The following is a 14,950-nucleotide window of genomic DNA, read 5'->3' as shown; positions in this document are numbered from 1 at the left end:
GATACCCTTCTGGTTCAATCTAGTCAAAGGTGAAGCAATGGACGAGAAACCCTCCACAAAATGCCGAAAATACCTGGCCAAACCAAGGAATCTCCGGATCTCAGTAGCAGAAGACAATGTGGGTTAACTCTGAATTGCTTCAATCTTCTTCGAATCTCTTAATCCCCTTACTAGACACCGTATGCCCCAAAATTGCCACTGAATCAAGCCAAAACTCACTCTTGGAGAAGTTATCATATAGCTTCTTCTCCCTCAAAGTCTGGAGCACGATCCTCAGATGCTGCTCCAAATCCTCCTTGTTGCGTGAATACACCAATATATTTTCAGTGAAAACTATGACGAAGGAATTAGGATATGGCTGAAATACACTGTTCATCAAGTGCATAAAGGCCGCTAGGACATTGGTCAGCCCAAAAGACATCACCAGAAACTCATAGTGACCATAGCGGGTCCTGAACGCCGTCTTTGGAATATCTGAATCCCGGATCTTTAGCTGATCATACCCTAATCTCAAAGCAATCTTCGAGAGCCCTCTAGCACCCTGAAGCTGATCAAATAATTCATCAATGTGCGGTAGTGGGTACTAGTTCTTAATTGTAACTTTGTTCAACTGCCTGTAGTCAATACACATCCTCATAGTACCATCATTCTTCTTCACAAATAGAACTGGTGCACCCCAAGGTGAACACACTAGGCGTGATGAAGCCCTTACAAGTAGCTCCTACAATTATTCCTTCAACTCCTTCAACTCAACTGGTGTTATAAGATATGGCGAAATATACATGGGAGGAGTTCTCTGCACCAAATCGATACCAAAATCAATGTCCCTATTGGGCGGCATGCCCGGAAGGTCTACTAGAAGCACATCTGGGAAAACTCTCACTATTGGAACTGACTTAACGGTAGGTATCAGCACTAACATCCCTCACAAAGGCCAAATACGCCAGAAATCTCTTCTCAACCATTCGTTGAGCCTTCATGCATGAAATCACTCAATTAGGAACATAATTCAGGGAGCCTCTCTACTCTAACCTTGGCAACCTCGGCATCGCCAACATCAATGTCTTAGCATGACAATCAAGGATAGCGTGATATGGCGAGAACCAATCCATGCCAAGAATCACGCCAAAATTAACCATACTGGGCAACAACAGATCAACCCTAGTCTCATAACCTCTAATGGTAATCACATACGTGACCGATATACACGATCCACCATAATAGAATCCCCTGCCGGTGTAGAACATGAACAGGCATAAATATAGAATCATGAGGGATATCCAAATAACAAGCAAAGTATGATTACATATGAATAAATAGAAATAGGGTCAAATAACACTGAAGCATCTATGTGGCATACTGAAACAATACTTATGATCACAGAGTCAGAAACAATTGCCTCTGGCCTGGCTGGAAATGCATAACAACGGGCCTGACCACCGCCTATCCGACCTCCCCCTTTAGGGCGACCTCGAACTAACTGAGCCCCACCCCTAGATGGCTATGCGGGTGGTGCAGCTGCTACTGCTGATATCATAGGCTACGAGCTCTACTATAGAACCCTGCTGAAATGTCTGGGGCAATCCCTCTTGATATGACTCAAGTACCCAAGTCCGCGCACTCAAAACAACCCCTCCGCTTACAAAGCTACTGACCCTGATAATCTGAATAACTGCCTGTAGAACTTTGAACAGATGGAGCACGGTAAGAACTTTATATCGGCAGTGCATTGAATGATGAATGAGTTGGGCGAGCATTGTATGAACTATGGCTACCTGAAGAACCACGAGGAACATGATGAGTTTCCTGAGCGGGTCTAAAAGGACGACCTCTGTTGTAATGTGACTGGCCTCTAGATGAGCCACTGCTAAGACCATCTGGACCACGAGGCCTCTTGGCCTCCCACTCATCATGCTCAAGCCTGCGAACCTACTCCAAATACCTAGCAATCTCGACCACCTGGTCAAACCTGGCATCCGTCTCAACCTCTCGAGCCAAACTGTAATGTAAACCATAGTTGTGGCCATGAGTGAACCTCCTGATCGTTTTCCTCTCTGTGGGAACCAACTATATAGCATGTTGTGCCAAATCTGGAAACCTCATCTCATACCGAGTCATAGTCATATCCCCCTAACGTAGCTGCTCAAACTCTCTACGCAGCTCATCTCTGCGAGTCTGTGAGATAAATTTCTCTAAGAAGAGAACGGAGAACTCATGTCATGTAAGTGGCACTGTGCCAGCTGGCCTACCAAACTCATAAGTCTGCCACCCTCTGTAGGCTGCTCATATTAGCTGAAAAGTAGTAAATACAAACCCATTGGTGTCCAAAATACCTGTTATGTGAAGAATCCGCTAACACCGGTCCAGAAAATCCTGAGCATCCTCTGACTCTCCTCCACCGAACTCGGGTAGTTCAAGCCTCTTAAACCTCTCCAACCTCCTCTGCTCCACATCAGTCATAGGTGGACCAACCTCAGCCCGAGAAGCAATAACTGGTTACACTAGTAACACCCTAGGTGTTTTATGACCCTGAGATAGCTACTCTAGAGTACGGGCGGCGGGAATCTGGGCACCTCCCCCAGCCTGTGAGGTAGCTGGTACAACTAGAATTGTAACCTCCTGAACCAAGCTCGTTCACACAGACAAAATCTCAACCAAAGCCTCCTAAAGACTAGAAATGACAATAGGTATTTCTAGTGTCTGAGCTGGTCCCACCGACTCAATAGTATCTGGAACCTACTCCTCATCTAGAGCAATTGGTTGCTCCACAGGTGCTGCCCTAGCTGAAGTGTGAGCCCCACATCGCCTCTACCATGGCCTCGGCCTCTGGCGGCCCTAACTAGTGGTACTGGTGCCCGTCCACCTGATCCAGTCACACGTGTCATCACCAACTGTGAGAGAAAAAAAGAGTCAAGGTTCAAACTTCGGAAATAACTAATCAACACGATAAGAATGCAAGAAAGTAAAAAATTTCCCAACAGTTTGGTACCCTCTCAAAGATAAGTGCAGATGTCTCTGTACCGATCCGTAAGACTCTACTAAACTAGCTCATGACCCGTAGAATGTATGAACCTAGGTCTCTGATACCAACTTGTCACGACCCAACTTTACTAACCGGCAATGATGACGCCTAACTCTCTTGTTAGGCAAGCCAAGCATAACAAAAGCATGATGTATAAATACTGAAAGGACCAAAAATAATACAAGTCTGATGTCTCAACATAGCATAATATCGTTAATACATGATACATCCCCCAGAAATGGTAAATACGGAGTCATGAGCTCTAAAATGGAAATACAAGTCTGCAAGGCTAAATAACAATATTGTCCGAAAATAAAGACAACAGTACAAATGGAAAGAGATGCAAAAACTGCGATCAGTATACAGCTCTACCTCGTCTCTCGTACAACTCAGCAAGCAAAACTCTGCTACAGGTGACTGGGTCTGACACCTGTATTTGCACAATTAAGTGCAAAGTTTAGTATGAGTACAACAGACCCTATGTAACCAGCAAGTATAATGATACTCGCTATAACATGTACAGTTCATAAATGCAACAAGCACAAAACATGAATTTGATCAAATCATGATATCACGGATCAAAACCACCTTGGTGCACACATTTACTCAAGTACTCTGCTCAGGTAATGATCCTGCATATAAAGATGATATGCAAGTAATTCAGGTACACACTCATGGAAATTGTATGTAAAGATGAAATGCAATAACCAAACAACACTGGCCAGATTTTTCTCAGAATTTCCAATATAGTACCAAACCACTTATCAGTGAATATCAACTTCGCGTGTACACCATCAAGAAGGCATATGAGAGGGTGACCCTAGGGGATGGATCCATATCCACACGCTGCACGGTCAACTCACATGATGCATGGACAGTTCATGTGCTAATAATATCACCAGCACGGATAACTTACGTGCCAATAATAACAATCCGCCTGGCATGGTCACGGGCTACCGGTCCAGATCATATCACACAGAAAGTAGATATACAGGAATACATGCACATGATCAACAAATACAAGTTTCATATTCCAGGACTGGTATAAATAACATGCTAAGGTGTATGCATGTGCAAAGTGTGCTATCATAGCTCAAATCGGAAATTCCATCATGGAAATAACAATTATCAAGTTCAATCAGGAGATTAACCTTTCTATAACCTCAAATATGGTACAAATAGCTCATAACGAGGTTACAAATATGAGAAACAACACAGCATAAAACTTAGCAATCAAGTATCATAGCCTAAGTACTACCCCGAGCATGGATAAATAACCCGGTGCACGCACATGGGCTTATCCCCACACATATGCGCCACCCATAACACGTAATTATCATAAATAACTCAGGCAACTAGTGCCTCAACCAAGTTTAGGTAAGATACTTACCTCAAACAAGCCAAATCACTCCTCTAACAAGCCCTTCCCGAGTGTATCAACCTCCGGACGGCTCGAATCTAGACAAAACAACTTAATGTCATCAATAAAATCCATAGGAAACGATTCCAAATGATAAAGCTAAGATCTTTAACAAAAAACAAAAAGTCAACCCAAAAAGTAACCTCCGGGCCCGCACCTCGGAACCTGACCAAACTCACAAATAATGAACATCCATTCGAATTGAGTCCAGCCATACCAATTTCATCCAATTCCGATATCAAATCGACCTTCAAATCTTCAATTTTTACTTTAGGAAAGTTTTTACTAAAATCCCTAATTTCTTCACTTCGATTCACCAATTAAATGCTAAAAATAAAGATGTAATCATGTAATATAAATAATCCGAGTCAAAAATACCTACCCCAATCCAAATCATGAAAATACCCTCCAAAATCGCCCAAAATTCGAGCTCTACAACTCAAAATATGTTAAAATGAACAAAATCCTCGAAAATAGAGTACTTATGGTCTGCCCAGGCATACCCTTCGCGATCGCGAAGCACAATCATCACTGCCCCAAGAAACGCCCTATGAAAATGTGACACGAAGCTTGTGAACGCGATGCACAAACAACAGGACACTACGCGAACACAGGCAACCTTACGCGATCGAGATGACTTACGGCCAGAAGCCCCCAGTTGAACTCCCCTTCTACGCAAACGTGTCCACCCATGCACGATCGCGATGACCACAGTAACCCAAACCTTCACAAACGTGATATCCTCCTCCAAACCCCAATAACAAATCACCCACCATCAAGAACACCTTACGTGATTGCGACTGCCTTCTCGCGATTGCGAAGAAGGAAACCATACATCAAATTCAGCTATGCCAATACATGGAGAAATGGTCTGAAACCCATCCAAAACACACCTGAGACCCCGGGACCTTGTTAAATCATACCAACCATTCCCAAGACACAACACGAACCGACTCAAGGCTTCAAATCACACAAAACAAAATCAAAACCACGAATCGCACCCCAATTCAAGCCTAATGAACTTTCAACTTCCAAAACTCATACCGAACCATATCAAATCAACTCCGAATGACCTCAAATTTTGCATGCAAGTCCCAAATGAAACAATAGACCTATCCCAACTCCTAGAACCGAAATACAAACCCGGTATCAACAAAGTCAACTCTCGGTCAAACCTATCAACCTTCTAACCCTTCAACTTTCCAACTTTCGCCAAAAAGCACCAAACCAACCTATAGACCTCCAAATCCAAATCCAGACATACACCTAAGTCCCAAACCACCATGCAAAAGTCAAATTTCGATCAACTCTTTCAACTTAAGCTTCCAACCTTGGGACTAAATGTCCCAATTCACTCCGAAACATCCGCAAAACCAAACCAACCACCCGGCAAGTCACGAAACCTCAAATACACATAAGTAAAGCATCAAATATGGGAAACTGAGCTAAAGTACTCAAAATGATTGGCCGGGTCGTTACATTCCCACAGAAATATCCGCCTATCTACAATATATCAACCTTATATTCCTATGATATTAAATTTTTATGAACGAATAACATACGGTATTCAACTAAGTGAGATTGTTAGGTATATCCCTATCATAACCGTAAAATTATTCCACGAGCCACGGGTTCAGAAACAAGCTCTACTCAATCCTATTTGCAATCTAGATTTCCCTCTCCCGAATTTAACCCTATAGTATTCAATTGGTGATCAAACAATCAAATAATAAAGCATATGATTGAATAAATAAACTAATATGATAAATTAATAAATCAAAATCATTATTCAAAAAACAATAGTCATGAAAGAACCAAAACCTAGAACGCAAAGTTTAACTCCACATAAACATAGTAGCTAAACAACCAATCTCCAAAGAAATATAAAAGTTACTGAGTTTGGAGAGAGAAAAGATGAAATTTGGCCTCCACGAAGGCTCTTTGCTCTCCAAAGTCGAATTCTCCCTTCAAAAATTAGGTTATGTGCCTTTTATATGCATTGGTAGGGTCTAAGACACTGAAAACTTTCTCCTAAACCTGCACGGAGAACTTTCCCAGATACGGCACTATGGGCACGCCAGACGGTGAATTCAGCAGACCCTTAGATTTCAGCACCATAGGCACCGCCAAACGGTGACCTGAATGCTGAAGTTTTATCTATGAAATTCTCTAAGTTTTAGGCTCCACAGGCACCGCCAAATGGTGGCCTATGCACTGAATTTATACTTAGCTCATATTTCTTCAATTCTTGCTTCAACTTGCTTGCTTTCACTTTTTTATTCCAAATTCTTTCCACACAAGTAAATAATACAATTAAGCTCAAAACTTCATAATAGACTCTAATTATCACTATTATTACACTAACATGTGAGGCAATTATCATCATATTATGTGTATTTAGCCAAATATCAACACGGCATGCTTTTACTTTGCCAAAATTTTGTTCTTGGTTTCCATCACGATGTTTCTTTTAATAGGCTCCTTTGAATGATCTCCTGCTACATCAACCAAGACACTTCCCTTTTGCTTAAATATCAAAGCTTCTGTTTCCCATAACTTCATAAGCTCTCAGATCTGAATCTTTTTATCCTCTAAGGATGCTCCAAAATACAGAAAGCAAGTTTTGAGATAATGGGGTAAATTCTTGTAATTAAATTGTACGATGTGCTTGGAGTCGCCAAGAATATGATACCCTAAATCATCTTCCACTTGCTCCATATTTCTCTCAAATGTACACACAAGTATACATGGTCAAAAAGTAATAAAGTAATGAAGAGAGTATTGAACCCACATGGATTTATCGTTAACTACCTACCAATTCAACTAGAATGATGCAATCTAATCGAGTTACCAAGTTAGAGTTTTTGTTACTAAACCATTGTTGCAAATATTAAATAAATGATTAACTGCAACAACTAAGAACTTTAAAGAGCTACTTCAGTAGAGATGAATATTCCTGGGTTGTGGTTGGTTTAGCAATCCTATTGAGTTCTAGTTAATCCCTCATGCAACTTGAATTTCCTATGGTTGCTAATTTACCAGACTATCTTTGCTCATAGTATTCTCCCAAATTACTAGTCATCTATCCAATACATATTAACGCCTATATTCCTATGAAATTAATACACCAAGAACACAATACGCTAACGGTATTGTCACGACCCAAAATTTCAACAAAGACTGTGATGGCGCCTAACCTGGTCACTAGGAAAGCCAACACTCAATCAACATCACAAGATCTAATTATTAAGCCATTAACGTTTTTCACAATATAATTAATAGAGCGAAATGAATTCTAATTCAATAACATGAGTGCATGATCTGTGATAGGGTCTAAACTCGACCACAATTGTCTAATCAACTGCCCAAAATCCAGTGTTACTATATTATTCGTATCTAAAGTAACTAGAGTCAACTGAATAAATACATCTGTCCAGAAAAGAAATACATGAACAAAAAATAGACAAGTAGGTAAAGGGACTCCATGTGCTATGAATCGGATCAAGAAAAATTATCTCCCCACGAAGTCTCCAATATATTACTCCAACTCAACTCAATGATACCGCTAATATCAGTCTAATAACCTGCACAAAATGTGCATAAGTATAGTATGAGTACAAAATTACGGTACTTAGTAAGTATCAAGTCTAGCATCGAAGAAGTAGCGGCGAGGGGTAGACATGAACACTCACTATCCATCCAATAATCAGGTAAAGTAGAAATAAAATACGACAATAAGCATGCTATCAGCAAATGAATATGACAGTCCAAAGAAACACAGGTCATACAGAGTTTAGACATGCATAATAGATAAGGAGAGAAATTAAGATATCCACACTTCGATCCTCATACCAAGACATGATTCAGATCAACAACATTTATATCAAATCACTATATGAGTTAAGAATATGTGCATATACATGCTCAGGATCCAATATTAATGTGTATAAGAGCCAACGCATGAGTCTAAGCTACCAATGCATTCCGCTAATCCAATATCAACATATATAAGTGCCAATGCATGAGTCTAAGCTTCTAATGCATGCCCCTGATACAATATCAACATATATAAGAGGTAATGCATGAGTCTAAGCTTCCAATGCACGCCCCTGATCCAATATCAGCACTCACATCATAAATCCATACGCCTGACACAAGCCACGTTTCCAACAAGCACCAAAATAATCACGGGTTCCTACGCTCACAGGGCCCAAAGTAAGATGGGTAATCACCTGACTCCAGAGGGACGGATCCATATCTAAATGTTGATCATTTTATATTCAATTATTACGGCGCGCAACCCGGTCCAACTATAATATCACTAAGAAATCATTGAGGCGCTACACGATCCAATCATAATACCATCAATAATCGACAACCAATATCCGCTCACATTGTCCTTCATTCCAAATTCCTCAATATTTGCACAACATCCAACTCTCCAACTCATGCATATGTATATGAAATGATGTAAATAAAGGACATCGGACATGACAATAAGAATGCGGATAAAAAGCTCATATGGTTAAAAGATGGCTATGGAAAATCATGTAACTTAAGTTATCACAACGTCTCAATAAGCTATTTAGCATGTTTTAGCTTATTCGTGTTATTTATCATGAGTCAGTTACGCCATAGAATCACCAAAATCATGGAACAATTAAGACAAGTATATGACTACGGATTTATTATAAAGCTCCACATAGCAAAATAATCTTTCATTTCAAATCAACAAGTCATAACCCTAGGCATGCTCCTGTGTCATAAATATAAATTATCACATAGTCATAGAATCAACTAAAATGTATAACAACATCACATAATCCAATAAAGTATAATTCAAGTCAATAATACCAGATATGGCCAAGACCTAGCTACGCATATACACTCATCATCTCGCATATACATGGCTCCTAAATCATGAATCAAGTAGCAAATAGATACCTATGGGGAGAATTTCCTCTTACAAGGGTAGATAAGAGACTTAACTCGGCCCAGTAAGCTAAAATAAACCAACAATCACCTACTTTCCAAATCTAACTCCAAACGACTCACATCTAGTCCAATACAACTCAATAATATCAAATAAATCCTTAGGAAACAACTCCAAACAATAAAGCTTTGATCTTTAATCAAATTTCAAAAAGTTAACAAAAATCAACTCAGGCCCACACGGTCAGAACCCGAGTCAAGGGGTAGATCCTGGCTACCCATAACCCCACGATTTTGTGATTATATTCCAAAATGGGATCCAAATCGACCCTCAAATCCCCAAAATACGTCCTCTTAAATTGTAGAAAAAACTCAAAATTTTAATTTAAAATTTCAAGTTTTAGGTATAGAAATCCATGGAGAATAAAGATATAAAACCAAATCCAAGTAAACATTTCTTATCTCCAATATAGTAGTGAAATTACTCTTCAAATTCTCCTTTTCTTGAAGTCTAGGACTCAAAATAAAAAAAAATGGAAAAAGTCCATATAGTACTTAAAGGTCTGCTCCAGGTAAACTTTTCGTGATCGCGGTTGTCCCCTCGCGATCACGAAGGCCAAACAGCCTCCAGCCCCTGGCTATACTTCATGAACGTGAAGCTTTCAGCACAAACACGATTCACCTGCTACCAACTCTAGTCGAACGCATCACTCTGACCGCGAACTCGGAGCACCAAGCCCCAGCAAAACTCCACTGCTTCGCGAACGAGGACCCAATCTCACGAACACGTCGCTCTTGATCATAACACTATGAGAATGCGAACTGTAGGTCGCGAATGCGTTGTAAAAAAATCCCTCTACTCAATTACCATCAGTGATCGCGATGCCACTCTGCGATCGCATTGAACCACTAACACCAGCAACTTCAACAGTTCCTAACTTCACAAAAATGATTGGAAACCACCTCGGATCACACCTAAGCCCCTCGGGACCCCGTCCAAATATGCCAACAAGTCCATATACATAATTCAAACTTATCCAAAGCCTCGAAACACCATAAATAACATCAAAATTAAGAATCGAATACCAAATCATTCTCTTAACTTTCAAACATTCAAATTTTGCCGAACTCGCCTAAATCACACATCGACATATCAGATCGCAATCAAACTCTGCACACAAGTCCCAATCAACCAAATTAACATGTCCAAAGTCCTGAAACACCAACCGAAGCCGGATAACACCAAATTCAACTTCCGATTAGACTTATGAACTCTTCAATTCTTCAACTTGCCAAATTTTGACAAATAGGCCCAAACTTTTTTAGGAACCTCCAAATTCAAATCTGAACACACGCCCAAGTCTAAAATCAACATAAAAACATATTGAAACTATCAATCCCGAATCTGAGGTCTTTTAATCAAAAGTCAAACCTTGGTCTACTTTCCAATGTAAGACTTCCGAATTATGAGTTATTCTTCCAAATCAACTTTGAGCCTCTCGAAAATCAAACCCAACCATACACTCAAGTCATAATGCATCAATTCAAGCTACTCAGAGTCTTAAACCGCTGAACGAAATGCTAGAGCTCAAAATGACTGATTGGGTCATTACATTCTCCCCTATGTTCATCCTCGAACATGCCAAGAGTCGTTCCAAAGCTGCCAAATCACTGTATAACTCAGCATACACATACCAGGAGTGACATCATGTCACCTCAAGCCATATAATCCCATTAATACAATTCGGACTGAAGATTCTTCCTACAACCTTAACCTATAGGTCCTTAAACTGAATTCTAACATTTGATATTCCCTATAAGATCTAGTTCTGATATATATACATTGTATCAATCTAAACCAGTTGTATCAAACCATAAGTATACGTCAAAGATGCAACCACATGACGTACCACATAACTCATCTCCCCATAGAGATATTTTCCAACTACAATAGATGCTCATTGCCAAACATGGTACCGGTAATATACCTCATGACAAATAAAACCTCGTTCCGAACCTTCGCAATGCCACAATGAAGGAGGAAATGTGTATGAACTCATACTCACCCATCAAATCAACAAGTTGTAGAACTCGCTCATTCGATAAGAAGCACTGCCTGATTTTGAGCTGATTAGTGACATACTTCTTACAAACATACCTTATACAAATCCGATTGCACTGATTCTAAATCCAATAACCTCGTCTCACTGACCGATAGGCCACATCAGATACCATCAAGAACATCATACGACGTGAATCGTGCGCCAAACAATAACTGCTCAAGTATGATCACTAATGGGAATTGAACCTAAGTACGAGAACTACCCAACAAGTGTATCAGATATAACAACAAAATCATAATACTATGAACTCATCCCACAAGTGAGGAGCAAAACACACGAAATAAGCTCAAGAAATTCTATCTATCATAACTCCATTGCAGCGTAAAACCCGAGCCACACAGATTCTCATACTCTCAAACACATATGTATCATCAACTAGCACGTAAAGTGTGTAAACATAATCATAGGGAGCTGAATAGCCAAAAGCGCTATGAAAGGGAAAGCACATCTACAGTGAAATAAGCAAATCAACATCTCAAGAGTCATCCCGCTCATATATCGTCACGAGACCTAAACAGGGCCACAACATGCGTATGAATAGCAGAATCATCTCACAACCAATATTAGCATAAGGGAGTACCGCATGAAAGAGAGCAGAGCATGAATAATACCCATGATGCCTAATCGCACACCCATAGAAAATATTGTGTTGAATAGGCAAATCCAATCTGGTGTAGAATACACATTTTCATTAGGTCTACCAATGGGCCTCCAAACCGATTCGGAACATTTCAAAATAGATAAATAGCCTTCCAAAAGTCCACAATGACTCCATCCATGATACATACAATCAGTTGTCCAATCTTGAATACACCTTCACAGCCCGCAACCAAAAATAGTCCGCCTCTCCGAAATAGAATCTACAAACTACAAGAGTACCAGAATCTCCATACTTGATCTCTTCCCTTCTTACTTAAATGACTGACACATCACACATAAATTTTTCACATCATAATAAATACTCCACAAATCTCCCGCATCAAGTAGCAAACCGAGACATTGATGATTATTGGCATGCTATTTTTGTAGTACTTGTCAAGCATCCGCAAAATAATACACAATGCATCTTCCACCCACATACCCTTTTCAGGCGATACAAGATAGTGCTAGCATACTGTTAAACATCTCAAATTTCTCATACTCTCTAAAACTCATGACATTCCTTTTTAAAACTGAACTGCAACCTTATCCATCAAATCCCAATTAAACATAGCTCACCGCATATATCATATTATTATGAAAAAAAACGAGAATACCATTATCAACTCCGAATCACGGATAGGATACACACTCCATCAACCAGAAATCTTACTCTGTGCTCAATTCAGGGGGAAAATCACAATGCACAACAAAATTTCTACGCTTGTAGAAGATACCAATCGCAAGTCATGATCACAATCATCGCTAGTTCTTCAGAACCCATATGCACATAATCAAACAAGTCGAACTGAATCCCTCTAGATCACCCAAATCACACAGACTGTCAAACTCAACGTTATTACCACATAGAGGCTGATATAAATGGAAAACATCTCCACAAGGTGATGATTATAGCATGCCCTCAAAACACGGGAAAATGATCTCGCACCACATCTATAACACCACCGCTCGCCGATGCGAAACTGATATCGAGTGCTCCACCTTGCATACGAGTGAATAGGAAGGCATTGAAGATATAGGTTTCACGTGGAATAAAGTCGCACGATAAGGAATCAAGAAAGAGATGTCTCCTAAAGCCCTATAGCCTATCGAAGATAAGTACAGACGTCTCCCTACTAATCCGTAAGACTCTACAAGGCCTGCTCATGACTTGTGAGATCTATATGAACCTAGCGCTCTGATACCAACTTGTCATAACTCAAAATCCCACTGAAGGTCATGATGGCACCTAGCTTACTTGCTAGGCAAGCCAACACTCAATCAACATCACAAGATCCACTTATTAAGCCATTAACTATTTGTACAATATAATTAACAGAGCGAAATGAATTCCAATTCAATAACATACGTACATAATTTGTGACAGGGTCTAAACTCGACCACAACTATCAAATCAACTGCCCAAAACCCGGTGTCACTACACACGAGCATCTAATGAGAGTAACTAGAGTCAAATGAATAAATATATTTGTCCGGAAAAGAAATACATGAAGAGAAAATAGACAAGTAGGAAATTGGATTCCATGTGTTGCGAGTCGAATAAAGTACAACAGCTTACCATGAAGTCTCCAATATAGTACTCCTACTCAACTCAATGATATTGTTGATATCAGCCTCAGAACCTACACAAAATGTGTAGAAGTATAGTATGAGTATAAAATCACAGTACTTAGTAAGTATCGAGTTTAGCCTTGAATAAGTAGTGGTGAGAGGTCGACATCGACACTCACTATCCATCCAATAATCAGGTAAAGTATAAATAAAATACGGGAATAAGCATACTATCATCAAATGAATATGATAGCCCAAAGAAACACAAGTCCATATAGAGTTTAGGCATGCTTAACAAATAAGGAGAGCAATTAAGATATCCACACCTCGATCCTCATACCAAGACATGATTTAGGTCAATAACATTTATATCAAATCACTGCATGAATCAAGAATATGTACGTATGCATGCTCAGGATCCAATATCAATGTGTATAAAAGCCAATGCATGAGTCTAATCTACCAATGCATGCCCTTGATCGAATATCAACATATATAAGAGCCAATGCATGAGTATAAGCTTTAAATGCATTCCCCTGATACAATACCAACACTCACAGCACAAATCCATGTGCCTGACACAAGCCACGTGTCCAACAAGCACCAAAAGAATCATGGGTGCCTACGCTAACAAGGGTCTAAGGTAACATGGATAATCGCCTGACTACAGAGAAACGGATCAAGCGTTTACCATTTTATATTCAATGACCATCAATCAATCATTGTCGCGCACAAACTGATCCAATCATAATATCATCAATTAATCATTACGGCCCGCAACCCGATCCAATCATAATACAATCAATAATCGATAACCAATATCCACTCACATTGTCCTTAATGCCAAATTCCTCAATATTTTCACAACGTCTAACTCTCCAACTCATGCATATGTATATGAAATAATATAATAAAAAGAAATTGGACATGACAATAAGAATGCGGATAAAAAGCTCATATGGTTAAAAGATGGCTATGGAAAATCATGTAACTTAAGTTATCACAACGGCTCAATAAGCTATTTAGCATGTTTTAGCTTATTCATGTTATTTATCATGAGTCAGTTACGCCATAAAATCACTAAAATTGTGGAATAATTAAGACAAGTTTATGACTATGGATTTATAATAAAGCTCAATACTGCAAAATATCTTTCATATAAAATCAGCAATTGATAGCCCTAGGTATGCACCTAAGTCATGAATATAAATTATCACGTAGACATAGAATCAATTAAACATG

The sequence above is a fragment of the Nicotiana tabacum genome, chromosome 19, assembly GCF_000715075.1.
Source record: "Nicotiana tabacum cultivar K326 chromosome 19, ASM71507v2, whole genome shotgun sequence".
Classification (NCBI taxonomy): Eukaryota; Viridiplantae; Streptophyta; class Magnoliopsida; order Solanales; family Solanaceae; genus Nicotiana; species Nicotiana tabacum.
This window is presented reverse-complemented; position numbering follows the sequence as displayed.